Here is a 14234-nt window from a genome sequence, read left to right as displayed (position 1 = left end):
AAACAATACTGTAATGCACTATTTTTTAAATAAAAATTATGCAAAATAACTTACAATAAGCAAAATAGATCATGTGTATGTGTGTATATAGATTAGTTGGAGTTGTCTACAATAGAGAACTTCAAAATAACAATATACTAACCAAATAGACATATTTTTCTCTCATAAAAAAACATTAGAGATGAGTATTCCATGGCTGGATGGGAGCCCCATGGCATTTTCTGAAGGTCAGGCTCCCATATCTTTGCTCCAATGTTATGCACACACACACACACACACACATACAGGCACACACATATGTATATATAATTTAACAAGTGACATAGTTGATGTGATTATAATTGGTTTTTTTTCTTATGTTTGTTTTCTATTTTTCTCTAAAAATTTGTTATTTCATAATAAGGAACAAAACCTGATACACTCTATTACTTTACAAATACAAAAGAGATACGATTCCATTTTCATTACCACTTATGTTTGATTTTCTTATTAAGGCCCTGATGCAGTTTTGATCTTCCATTTGCTTAGGTGGCTACCAAGAATGCTGGTAAATGCTCTTTCAGGGCATGCGGAAGTCATATTTCTCTACTCATTAGGAGAAGAAAATCTTTTATCTGTCTAGAAACAACTAAATCATTCATGTAACATTTTGATTTTTAGCTATTAAATGAGTGAAAGCAGAAATAGTTCTAAACCAACATAAATTCACTAGTGGGAGAGGCTCGGGAAAATTCCCTTGCTTGATTTAACAAGGAAAAATAAAAAGTAGAATGCATATTTTCACCATAATTCATTTTGCAGCTTTTACCACCATGCCTCATAGAAAGCAATTCTTGGTAAACTTTCTCTAGGAACCTAACTACAAAGTCATAAATGACTTGTTCTTACTAGATATTTCCAAAAATTAATAGAAGTTTGTTGATTTCTCCCTGAGCCCCTTTAGACCTACCTTTAAGCCTAATGGAATCTTATTCTGTCAGCGTCAAGTTGTCAGTTTATTTTAATATCAAAAGCTCGGTATTAAACAAGGCTTTTAAAGCTTCTGCTCATTTGAATATTTTCTTTAAAAGCAAGAGGAAAAAACACATCCTATTATTAACTCTCCTGCCCTAGGTTTGTCATTGCACTATTAATAATATGAAATGCTAAACCCACAGACAGCCCCTGAAAATAAGTGAAAAGCTTCTTGAAAATATTAGTTTTCAGTGAGATCATGTCTGATGGGTTTGTTTACCTGACATGGATTTTTTTTAAAGTTTTCATAACAGTTACATAATGAGTATGCTTCCATAGAGGACAATTAGCCAATCAAACCATGTGGCAGATGTGGGTAAAAATTTCAGAACAGCTTCGAGGAATCAATTAAAGTAAAATGCAGCAGAGGGGGAAAAATAAAATATGAAGATGAATGGGATTAAAAAATGATAAATGATTGCATTTCATGAGAAATTCTAGGAAGGGAATTTATCAAACATTAAAGATAAATAAAACCGACCCACAAATTTTGGTGAAATCTTGATGTTCAGAATCTATTCCAATGAAATAGAAACAGCTATGCTAATGACCTCAAACAAAATGGGATGCTTCTGAATCCTTTATATTTTAGGACTAAAAAGTTTTATTTAAAAAAAGATTTAGTGGCTAGGCGTGATAGCTCATACTTGTATTCACAGCACTTTGGGAGGCTGAGGCAGGTGGATCACTTGAGCCCAGTTTGAGAACAGCCTGAGCCACACCGTGAGATCTCGTCTCTACTAAAAATATTTTTAAAATGGAGCAAGGTGTGATGGCATGTTCCTGTAGTATTAGCTACTTTAGAGGCTGAAGCAAGAGGATTGTTTGAGCCTGGGAGATCAAGGCTGCAGTGAACAGTGATCATGCCACTGCAGGCCAGCCTTGGCAACACAACGAGATTCCATCTCAAAATTAAAATAAAATAAAATAAAATAAAAAGAGATTAAGTGATTATTGAAGTTAAATACTTATCAGAACTCTATGGACAAGTTAATTCATTTATCTTATCCTGATTTTATTCTCCAAACAAAAGAGGGAGTTGAACAAGACCTTCCTTAAGATTCCCTTGTTACTTTTCTCGGTGATATTTTTGGTATAACTAAAATGGCAGAAATTTTGCCTCATGTCATTTGGTCATCTTAATAATTTGATTTACTAGAAATATAATTGTTAGTATCCATTTTAAACACTTCTGCATGAATATAAATCCCCTGGGAGTCATACAATGTAAATGATTATGATAAGAACACAGTTAAATGTAAGTTATTAACTTAATTTTCCCTGACCTGGTGTTTTTAGTCATGTAACAACGGCCCCCAACATTTGGGCACCAGGGACTGGTTCCATGGAAGACTATTTTCCACAGACAGGAGAGGGGTGGTTGTGGGTGATGGTTTCAGGATGATTCAAGCACATTACACTTATCCCTAGAGTCTCATAAGGAGCACGTAACCTAGATCCCTCGCCTGCACAGTTCACACTGGAGTTTACACTCCTATGAGAATTGAATGCTGCCGCAATCAGGAAGCAGAGCTCAGGTGACAATACTCGCTCACCTGCCACTCACATTCTGCTGTGTGGCCCAGTTCATAATAGGCCACAGGTCATGGACCAGTACTGGGGGTTGGAGAACCCTGTCCTATAACATTCAACATGACATCACTGTATTATTTCTTCTGTTTGTATTTTATGTAGTGACTTTAATCTGATATCTCTTAGGGTCCACCCAAAGACGCTATTACTATTGTTAGTATCATTATAGTTTTCAGTAGAGTATGCCAAACTAAAGACAACTACTTACTTTCTTCATGGCCAGTAATTGCATACGAATTTGAAAACCGTGTTTCTATGTATCTTTTCAATACAATGTTCTTAACATAGATATGGATTTCCTTCATACAGGCTCCTGGAAAAACTTAGTAGACTGGCAGCTTTCGTTGTAAATGAGCAGGAAATAAGAAGATAGCGCATTTGATATTTTCAAAAGTGTTTCCTCTGTAAGTATTTGTAAACAAGCATGCCAACAAGTTTTTGTGAGCCTCTGTCTTGCTTATATGCTATGACAGCTAACAAAAATCAATGATTTGCTGTAGCCACCTGATAAACATCAACTTTACTGAAAACTAAATATCCCTTATTCACCTATTGTATCAAATATCCCTCATTCACATACAGCAATTAAGTTTATGGCAGTCACAAAAAGTATATTAAGGTAGAGATTTGTTTCCACTATAAATGTCTTTTTTTCAATACTTTAAAAATATATTGAACATTGTTCATTGGGACAGTAGCTACAACGCCTGCTCTAACATACACCCACACTCCCCTTTATGAATACTTCATTTATTCACTAAAAAGCTATTGTCAGACTGGAATCCATTCCATCCCTTTCTCTCATTCTCACTTTTTTTTTTTTAGAACACTAAAAGTGTTCTAAAGGGATATCAAAGAATATATCCCAGAGGAAGGCAGCACTAAATCCATTAAGGAGGCCTGGCATAGTATCTCATGCCTGTGATCCCAGCACTTTGGGAGACCAAGGTAGGAGGATTGCTTGAGCTCATTAATTTGACAACATAAGGAGACCTTGTCTCTACTTTAAAAAAAAAAGGAAGAAAAATTGCTTCTACTCCCACTCCCAAAAGTGGGGGGCTGGCTTTAAGGGAAAGAACCAGTTTTGACATTGTACACAAGTGTGTAAGAAAAAAACAGGAAATCCATGGATGGAAAAAGTAAGTAAAATTATTATGAAGATGAAGAAATATTTGACTGAAATCTTCATTTCTCAATTGATTGCTATTTAGCTCCAGCATCAACCCACATAGCCAGGTGGCTGCTGTTCTAGGACAATTTTAGTTTATACAGCTCTTGGTTCTCTAGCTCATGTATTCTGCACTTAGTACCTTCTATTATGTCTTAATATGATATACCAGAAAGTTTGTGAAACAGTACACAGACCCATGGGCTAGGATAAGTGTTTCTGATAGAGTCCCAACCACTTTTCCTATTTCCCTTCAACAGTTTTTGTAGTATGTGACCAAACAGATAAAAGGATGAAGAGCTGGCACATTGCAGAGACAGTGGATCCTGCTCTGTGTTATACTTAAGTAGCAAGAGGTTCTTCTTGAGCTGTAATGGTGATCTTGCCACATATTTCCAGATCCTCACAATTAATGTTTCAATGGCAGATAAAATTAGTCATGTATTTTATTGAATTGTGAGTGCATGTGTCATTCACAAAAATGAAACATGTCATATTGGAAAGCTAGATTTTTTTCAATGGATTTAGTTTCTTGGAAACTAAAGTTTATAACAAATGTTATAGATGAAGAAAAACATACAGCCATGCTCAGTCTTATGTTACTTTAAAAGTACAGTCTTGGCTGGTGGCTCACACCTGTAGTCCCAGCACTTTGGGAGGCTGAGGCAGGCAGATCACTTGAGCCCAGAAGATCAAGACCAGTCTGGGCATCATAGTGGACTCTGTCTCTACAAAAATTAGCTAGGCATGGTGGTGCATACCTGAAGTCGTAACACTGGGAGGTTGAGGTGGGTGGATCGCTTGAGCTCAGGAGTTAGAGACCAGTCTGGGCAATATGGCAAAACACTGTCTCTAAAAAATATATAAAAATTAGCTGGGCGTGGTGGCATACACCTGTAGTCCCAGCTACTTGGGAGGCTGAGATAGGAGATCACTTGAGCCTGGGAGGTCGAGGCTGCAGTGAGCCAAGATTATGCCACTGCACTCTACCCTGGGTGACAGAGTGATATCCTGTTTCAACTTAAAAAAATTAAAAATACAATCCTGTTGTATTGTCTGACAATCCTATTTAATTGTCCTAATCTATTTAATCTCCTAGTCTCTGACATGAGTATTTGAACCTTTTCTGCTTGCATTCAAACCTCTAACAATATCCTTCCCTCTGATCTGATTACCTTGCTTCTTATTGCACTGAAAAAAATGGAAGCAGAGAGAATAACTTCAACCTTAAGTTCTCTCTCTCCAACGTGAAATCCACCTCTGCATCTCTACCTGTGCGTGCTTTTCCCTTTCTGTGTCTGTAGCTTAGATGAGCTCTCACCACTCCCTCTACTTGTAGACGAGATCCCTTCTCATGTATTCAAGGACTCTGCATCTTTAATTATCCTTTCTCTCCTACATTATCTATTTTTTCCTTAGAGAGGGATCATTCCCATCTGTTCATAAACATACTGAACTACCTCCCACTAACAAAAGAAAGCAAAATACAAAGAAAGAAAGAAAAAAAGAAAGCTTCTAATGACCCTATATCTCGCTCCAGCTATTACTTCATTTGTCTTCCCTCCTTAGCATCAAGACTTTTCCAACGTTTTCTCTGCTTTCTCACCTCTCATTCTCATTCTCTATTGAACCGTCTTCAGTTAAGCATTTACCCCAGATATTCTTTCCAAAGTGTTTGATGCTTGGTTCTGTCACTGACAATCCATCACCTCTCTCTTCCTTGGATCACATTCTTTATTTAGCTTTTAAGTAACCATTCTTCTCTGCCTTTTCCCTTATGTCTTGCAATCATTTGAATATTGTCCCCTCCAAGTCTCACGTTGACCTTTGATCACCAATGTTGGTAGCGGGGCCTAATGCCTGGTATTTGGGTGATGGGGGCAGATTCCTCATGAATAAAATAATGCCTTTCTATTTACCTATTCATGAGGAATCAGCCCCATGGGGAGTGAGTTCTCACTAAGTTCCCATGAGAGCTGGTTGTTAAAAAGAGCCTGGCACCTCCCTCTTGCTCTCTTGCTTTCTCTCTCACCATGCGATCTCTGCATACGCCAACTCTCTTCCACCTTCTGCTATAAGTGGAAACAACCTGAGGTTCTCACCGAATGCAGATGGCAGCACTATGCTTCTTGCACAGCCTGCAAAACTGTGAGTCAAATGAACCTCTTTTCTTTGTAAATTGCCTAGCCTCAGGTATTTCTTTATAGCAGCACTAAATGAACCAGGACATGCCTTAACCTCACAGTGTTACAGTGATTCTAGCTCTACCTCACAACCTAATTCCCTATCTCCATTTGATTCCTAGGAGGTGTCATTCAAGCCTATGTCATTACCTATCTATCTATCTATCTATCTATCTATCTATCTATCTATCTATCTATCTATCTATCATCTACCGATCCACCTACCTACCTATACAGATGGTTTCCAGATGTGCATCTTATGGATCTTTCTTTCACAACTCTAAATTCACATATACAACTTTCTAGTCTTTGTCACCCTTTGGGTATAAAATGGGTATCTGACACATAACCTGGCCAAAACTGAATCTTAATTTTTACTGTCCCCCGCCCCCTGCCCCCAGATTCTCAAATTCTTCTTCAGGGCCTTTGCACTAGTTTAGAATTCAGTTTCTTCAGGCATCCACATGGCTTGCTTTCTCTATTCTGGTTATCCAGGTAAACATTACTGAGAGGTCTCTATTGACTACCCTACCTAAAATGGCAACTTATCTTTGCACCGGTATGTTTCTTTATTTTTTATTTCATTCCCCTTAATGGTACCTGACATTAAATTGCAGTCTTGCATTGCTGAGCAATGGAGATATGTTCTCAGAAATCCATCATCAGGTGATTTTTGTCATTGTGAGAACCTCATAGAGTGTACTCGCTCAGAGCTATTAATAGATTATATAGCCTACTACATACTCTGTGATATGGCCTGTTGCTCCTAGGTTACACACCTATACAGCATGTTACTGTACTGAATACTGTAGGAGTTTGCAACACAATGGTAAGTATTTGTGCATCTCAATACAGAAAACACATTAAAAATATGGTTTTATAACCGTATAGGACTACCATTGTATATGTGGTCCATTGGTAATGAAACATCATTAGACTTAGCATGAGTAAATATATTTGTTTCTTTACTTTCTGACTCTCCCCCATGTATATATAAACATATGTATATTTATATTTTACACAATATATATATCATACATATATATATTTGAGATGGAGTCTCAAATGGCTGGAGGGCAGTGGCGCAGTCTCAGCTCATTGCAACCTCCGCCTCCCAGGTTCAAGAGATTCTCCTGTCTCAATCTCCCGAGTAGCTGGGATTACAGGTGTGCACCACCACGCCAAGCTAATATTTTGTACTTTTTAGTAGAGATGGGTTTCACCATGTTGGCCAGGCTGGTCTCAAACTCCTGACCTCAGGTGATCTACCCGCCTTGGCCTCCCAAAGTGCTGGGATTACAGGTGTGAGCCAACGCACCCGGCTGCTCTCCCACTGTATTTTAAGTTTCTTGAGGGAAATACTTCTTTTTTTATTTTGTTCATTATTACCTTCAAAATGTCTATAAATGATCTGACACATGATATATATGAATGCATGAATTAATGAATTTTATAAAAATCGAGTACTTGTTGAAAATTGTTATCTCACTGATTGCATTAATTTAAGAAAGAAAGAAATATATAGAAAAGGAAGGAAGACAAAGAAAAAAGAAAGAAAGGAGAAAGGAATAAAGAAGGAAGGAAAGAAAGAAGAGAAGGAAAAGAAAGACTACTAAAAGAGGCATGATTTACATTGGGAATTATTGTTCATTGCACTGAACTGTGTGTAAGGATATAGAAGATATGAATTCTTGTATCAGATCTACTACTTAATAATTATGTGATTGTAAGTAAGACACCTTCTTCTGAGCCTTTCATGGATAAAGTGGTTAGAAGAAGTACATGGGAGATGCATTTTTAAAATTCTGTGAGTTACATCTGTCACTTATTATACCTATAAAAAAGACTGTATTAGAGCATCTTATGATGGTACAGATTGGAATACAAAAAATGTATACATTTCACAGACAACAAAAATAAAAATAAACACCATATATTGGCCATTTACTCTGTGCTAGATTTTGTCTTAAGGGCTTTTACAACATGTCATGTTTCATTTCATTGTCAGAACAATTTTATGAGGTAAGTACTTTAACCCCTAAGTTCTTTAACCCCTATTTAACAAGAAACTGAGGCTTAGATGTTTGAGTTTTCCTAAGGCCACACCATTAGTAATCTATTAGTAATTAGATTACTTGACCTCCTAGATTTCAATGTAATTAAATGAGAGAGTGAAATGGACACAGAAACGGACAGAGAACGAGAGACTAATATGTAGGGAGTAAGAATAAGAAGTAGAAAAAAATCGGAGAAAAGAGAGAAATCGATACATATAAGGTCAAGAAACAAAGAAACAAAGAGACAGAGAGATGGATGGAGAGACTTAAAACCAACACTAGCATGGCGGTATATTTGTGAGAGTGCATTAAGTTATCTTATACACTACTTCTTTCTTTCTTTCTCTCTCTCTCTCCCCTCCTCCTCCACCCAAATTCTACACACACACCCCAACGTATAATGACACTACTTATAATGACAGAATTATGGAGACTTTGTTGTTTCTAATATTTTTATCTTTAATTAAAAAGAAAAATCACAGCCTTAATCAAATAAGCACTGATGGTGTAAGATGGTGGCCATTAAATGTCTGAGTTTGTTACGAAATATATTATTTGGTTCCTAGCAGACAGTACTCTATGGGAAAGTGGCCAATCCTACCTTTCTCTGTTCATCACATCTGGATACTGACATAAGTAGGATTTAGAAAACAGAAAAATCCTTTAAACAGATATCACAATTCTTTGAAATGCATACAAATTATGAGATTATAATATACATATTTATAAAGCAAATATTCACTCATGCCATTAAAATCACGTTTATTAAGCTATACCTATATATCCATTAGCATGATTACTTTAACACAATATTGCTAATCGATGCCCAAATTTTGGCTGCCTTCCCTTGCAGTAAATAGAGTGTTGAATTATCTATTAGATGCTCAATGGATGCCAGGCAGATTTTCATGTCTATATTTGTAGATTGAGAATGGCAGTCTAAAGAAACTACAATTTTATCTTCTAAATATATAATCCATGTTGAAGTAACTGGGGGAAATCCAGTACATGGAATCTATACTTAGAACAATGTTGTTTGTTGCTTTTCAGTGTCTGCTATTTTCTGATTTGAATGGTGTCCATTATATTTTGTTTATTGGTATGATTGACCCCAAGCATTCCAAGCTATTTTTCCAAATATCATTCCATAGCAGTGGGGGATAAATTAAAACTTAATGGATTTACTTCATGGAAAAAACATGTGTTCTCTTGTGACCACAAGGTGGCACAATAGTGACCAAAAATACTCAGCCTCCTAATAGAATTGCAATTACTAGAGGCATTTACATAATTGTTATTATTAATATTGTTATCACTACAATTATGACATTTCATAATTAAATATCACCCCAACCTTTGGGGAAAAGGCAGAGTGCTTTTGTTTATTTTTTGTCTTCTTTCTGCCTGCAACATCATTAATATTTGTTTTTCTTCCAATCTCCAGTCCCACTAGGACAAGCAGGTCCAGAGAGTTATCATTTTATTTATTGTTCAAAGGTTTAAAACAAAGAGTAATAACTTAAATAATAAGTTACACTTTTGAAGAAGGATAAACACAACTTAATATTGTTCATTGTATCTAATGCTGCTCTCCATTCAGTCTTAGTTATGACCATGCTAACATTTATTTATAATATAAGAATAAAAATACCATTCCAGAAACTTCGGCTTACACTACAGATTCAGATTTGTCCATTGAAAATTGCTGCTTTTCTGCATCTCATGCCAGGTACAATATTGGAAGAGATCCCAGAATATCCCAGTGTAGCCCTGAATTTATTTAGTGATGGCTTTGTATTGAGAACAGGCCATCTCTCATCATGTTCAGGAGACTGGGAGACCACTGATGCCTGGGAATCTAGGTGTTGCAATGATGGTGAGCTACACTCACTTGAAAGGTATGCAAGAGAAACTACCTTTTCCCCAAGTTAAAATGAAATACAGGCTAGCCAGGTACAGTTTGCCATTCATCAAACAAATCACCCACCTGAAGATGCACTCCTTTTTATTATTACTATCATTATTATTACTATTATTCTTGAGACAGAGACTCTCGCTGTTGGCCAGGCTGGAGTGCAGTGGCACAATCTCAGCTCACTGCAAGCTCTGCCTCTCTCCTGCCTCAGCCTCCCTAGTAGCTAGGAATACAGGTGCCTGCCACCACGCCCGGCTAATTTTTTTGTATTTTTAGTAGAGACGGGGTTTCACTGTGTTAGCCAGGATGGTCTCGATCTCCTGACCTCATGACCCACCCGCCTCGGCCTCCCAGAGTGCTGGGATTACAGGCTTGAGCCACTGCGCCTGGCCCTGATGCACTCCTTTATAATAACATGAAGGGTTAGTAGCATCCATAAATGAGCATTTTTCCCCAACTTCCCTAGATTAAGAATCCTGGTATTTTACAAAATAACATGTATGAGGATGCCTTTTATTAGTTTATGTCCTGAGTGTAAGGTGTCCCCGTTGGAATTTTAGTGTTCTACCACAGTTACTACATTTTTCATGATGCTACTTTCTTCCTGCTATTACAATTGTAAAAGCAATATTTCATCTTTTTTTGAAATCAATTTTTGTGATGTTTTTAAAAGTTTCAATTTTCCTGTTTAAAATAGACCCAATTTTAGAAAAGGGCAGTAATAGCAGAACTGAAAACTAAATTCAACAAATATTACTTCAACTGACTTGTCAAATTATTATCATGGGATGTATAAAATGTACATCACAGTGAGTTGTACATTAAAGAAAGATTTTTAAAGTTGCACAAAGTATTGTAAAGTTGGAACTTTCCAGTTGAATTCAGATGATACAGTAGTTATGAGAATAGAAAAGACAGCACTAAAATATGTATGTACCTAACCCTGTTCAGTCTGCTGTAACAGAATGCCATAAACTGGATGGCTTATCAACAACAGAAATTTAATTCTTAGAGTTCTGGAGACTTGACAGTCCAAGATCAAGGCAGATTCATGGTCTCCTGAGAGTCTACTTTCTGGGTCAGAGGCAGCACCTTCTCACTGTGTTTCCACAGGGTAGAAGGGGTGAGCGGTCTCTCTCAGGCCTCTTCTAAAAGGGCACTAATTTTACTCATGAGGCCTCCACCCCATGAGTTAATCACCTTCTGAAGGCCACACCTCTGGATGCCATCGCCTTGGGGGCTTAGGATTGCAACATGAGAATTTGGAGGGGACAGAAACATTTAGACTATAGTAATATGCCAATGAAATAAAAGCATTGTAAGTCAACAAAAAAAAAAATCAGGGCTACAAGTAGAGCGAGGAAAAATCAGCACATTTTGTGGCTGTAAAGAACCATAAAGTAATTTAAAGAACATCCATGTCGTTAATGTTCAGAAACAGTGGAACAAGGAGGTTAATTTCCCCCAAACCCACAGCTCATTAATGGCAGCCCTGAGATGGAAATCAATTTCCCTTGGGTGCAGGAGAAGAATATGATCTCATACATCAACCTCCATATCAAGATGAAAACATAAGATATTTTCTAAAATTGTGATAATCAGTAGAGCATTACTATCCTACTGCTAATAATGCTTTTGCTTTCAAATTCCTCTAAAATACCTTGATATTTATGGATTATATCAAGGTATTATGGAAAATACCTTGATATAATATATATGGAAGAAAACAGAGAATATTCATTTACTGAATAACTCCTATCTGCTAGATAGTTGGATGTGTGTCTGTCTATACATACATATATATACATGTATATTAGCATACACACATATATTTACAGGTATGTTCATATATATGTGTTTGTGTGTAAGGGTATCCTAATATACTCTTTGCAATTAGCCCATAATAGAGTTTGAATGTTTGTTTCCTCCAAAATGCATGTAGAAATTGAATTGCCATTGTAACAGTATTACGAGGTGAAACCTTAGAGAGGTGATGAGGCCATGGAGGCTCTGCCTTCATGAGTGGACTTTATCACAGGAGTGGATTCGTTGTAAAAGGGAGATTTTGTCACCTTTCCTCTCTCTCTATTGCCCTTTCCTGTGTTTCCACCTTCTACCATGGGATGACACAACTAGGAGGCTATCCCTCAATCTTAGACTTCTCAGCCTCCAGAACTGTGAGTCAATAAATTTCTGTTCATTACAAGTTAATCGGTTGGTGGTATTTTCTTATAAGCAGCACAACAAGGACGGAGAAAGCCCACAGGTAAATATGATTAACTCCATTTACACTCACGAAGAAACTAAGGCTCAATGACAATTAGAAAATTACCCAAGTTCATACAGCTGCCAAGGGGCACGCCTTTAAAAAAGGAATCTGAATCCACTTCTGCCTGATTTAACCATGATCTTCCTACAAACGTATGTCATACATTAGAGAAAAAAATGAATCGTTCTTCTCCCATCTCAAATGTGCTCAACACACCTCTTCTTTCTCATCATGAGGTGTGGGTCTGTCTTCTGAGCAGTTTTTAAAAAGCTCTGTGGGATCCACCAGCACATCACAGGCCAGTGAGGTTTTTCAAGTTTAGTGAGCAGCAGCTTAGTCGAGTAGTGATATGTTATTTTGGGATGATAAGCCTGCTCCTCTCAGGACCCCTCCAATTTAACTGGAACATGTTGAACAGTTTGAGAATAACACATGTTATTATGATATGAAGCAGTTAAGTACTTTTGGAAATGGCTTTAATTTAATGCCCAGTAAGTAGATAATGCGGGAGGATTATCCTGTATTATATGCAGTTTGATTTTTCCTCTGTCTGGTGCTATTCACTAAGCCTTAGGTGTATCTGAGTATAGTAATATTTTATTCTCAAAACTGTATTTTACTGAATGCTCATGCCTCCCACAATGGAAAGGATGTATGATATAAATCATCCAAAGTAATTTTGGTTAGATAGTACAGAAACCATTTACACTTGGATTGGGAATAATTTGTATTTCTTCTACTAAACCGTTGCATGATTTTTCCTTTTTAATTTTTTTTTTTTTGATTAGGTCAATGTTAAAAGTTAAGGAATGTAAATTATGAAACACCAAAAGAGATGAGTTTGCTGCTGGCAGTATTAATTGCCTATAGTGTATTAGCATTCATTATGTGCTAGGCATTCTTCTAAGGACCATATAAATATTTTCTCACTAACCCTTTTAACAATTGTAAGGTGGTACTGTTACTTTCTTTACTTCACAGTTTAGAAAAGTTGGGCCCAGAGAGGTTAAGTAAATGGCCCAAAGTGACACAGTGAGAAAGTAGTAGAACTAGGCTGGGCGTGGTGGCTCACGCCTGTAATCTCAGCACTTTGGGAGGCCGAGGCAGGTGGATCACCCGAGGTCAGGAATTCAAGACCACTCTGACCAACATGGCAAAACTCCATCTCTACCAAAAATACAAAAAAATTAGCTGGGTGTGGTGGCGCGCACCTGTAATCTCAGCTACTTGGGAGGCTGAGGCGGTAGAATTGCTTGAACCTGGGAGGTTGAGGTTGCAGTGAGCCAAGATCGCACCACTGCACTCTAGACTGGGTGACAGAGTGAGACTCCATCTCAAAAAAAAAAAAAAGTAATAATAATTAATTTTTGAAAAAGAAAGTAGTAGAACTAGAATTCAAACTTAAGGCATTTGATTCTTAATTCTGCACCCTTAAATTTGCAGCTTAATACAGAAAGGAAATCTATAGCTAAGGAAACTGAGAATCAGAGACAGCAGCTCAGTTGCTCCAGGTGGCACAGTTAATAAGCAGCTATACTCAGCCCAAGTGTGTGTGATTCCCTCAGGTTGGGCTATTTTCTTCATAGCACTTGTTTCAAGAAGGGAGTACGTCCATTTAATGATAAAAATGAAAACAACAACAACAAAAAAACTCCGTTGCTCCAAAAAAATAAATAAATAAAACAAACAAAACCCTGTTGCTCCTTGTGTTTGCTTATTCTTTTAGGCTGGCCCTGCCAAAAGACTAAATATTTCTGCTTCCAAGGTAAAAGGCTTGGTGGCAATAAATCAGTGTACATAGGTGTGCCTCACTGTACATTAGCATTTCCCTGAAATGGTGCAAGCTTTTTTTTTTTAATTCAATCATTGTTGTTTGTGCACATTTTGAAGAAGTTTATCTTCCTTTATCAAGGCTCTTAGCAGCTGCCTCCCACACTTGTTTTTTTTTTTTTTTTTTTTCCTTTGCTTTCCCAGCTTCTCTAAATACATTTTTTTTTTTTTTTTGAGACGGAGTCTCACCCAGGCTGGAGTGCAG

The sequence above is a fragment of the Colobus angolensis genome, unplaced genomic scaffold, assembly GCF_000951035.1.
Source record: "Colobus angolensis palliatus isolate OR3802 unplaced genomic scaffold, Cang.pa_1.0 Scaffold1, whole genome shotgun sequence".
NCBI lineage: Eukaryota > Metazoa > Chordata > Mammalia > Primates > Cercopithecidae > Colobus > Colobus angolensis.
Note: the sequence above shows the minus strand (reverse complement) of the source record.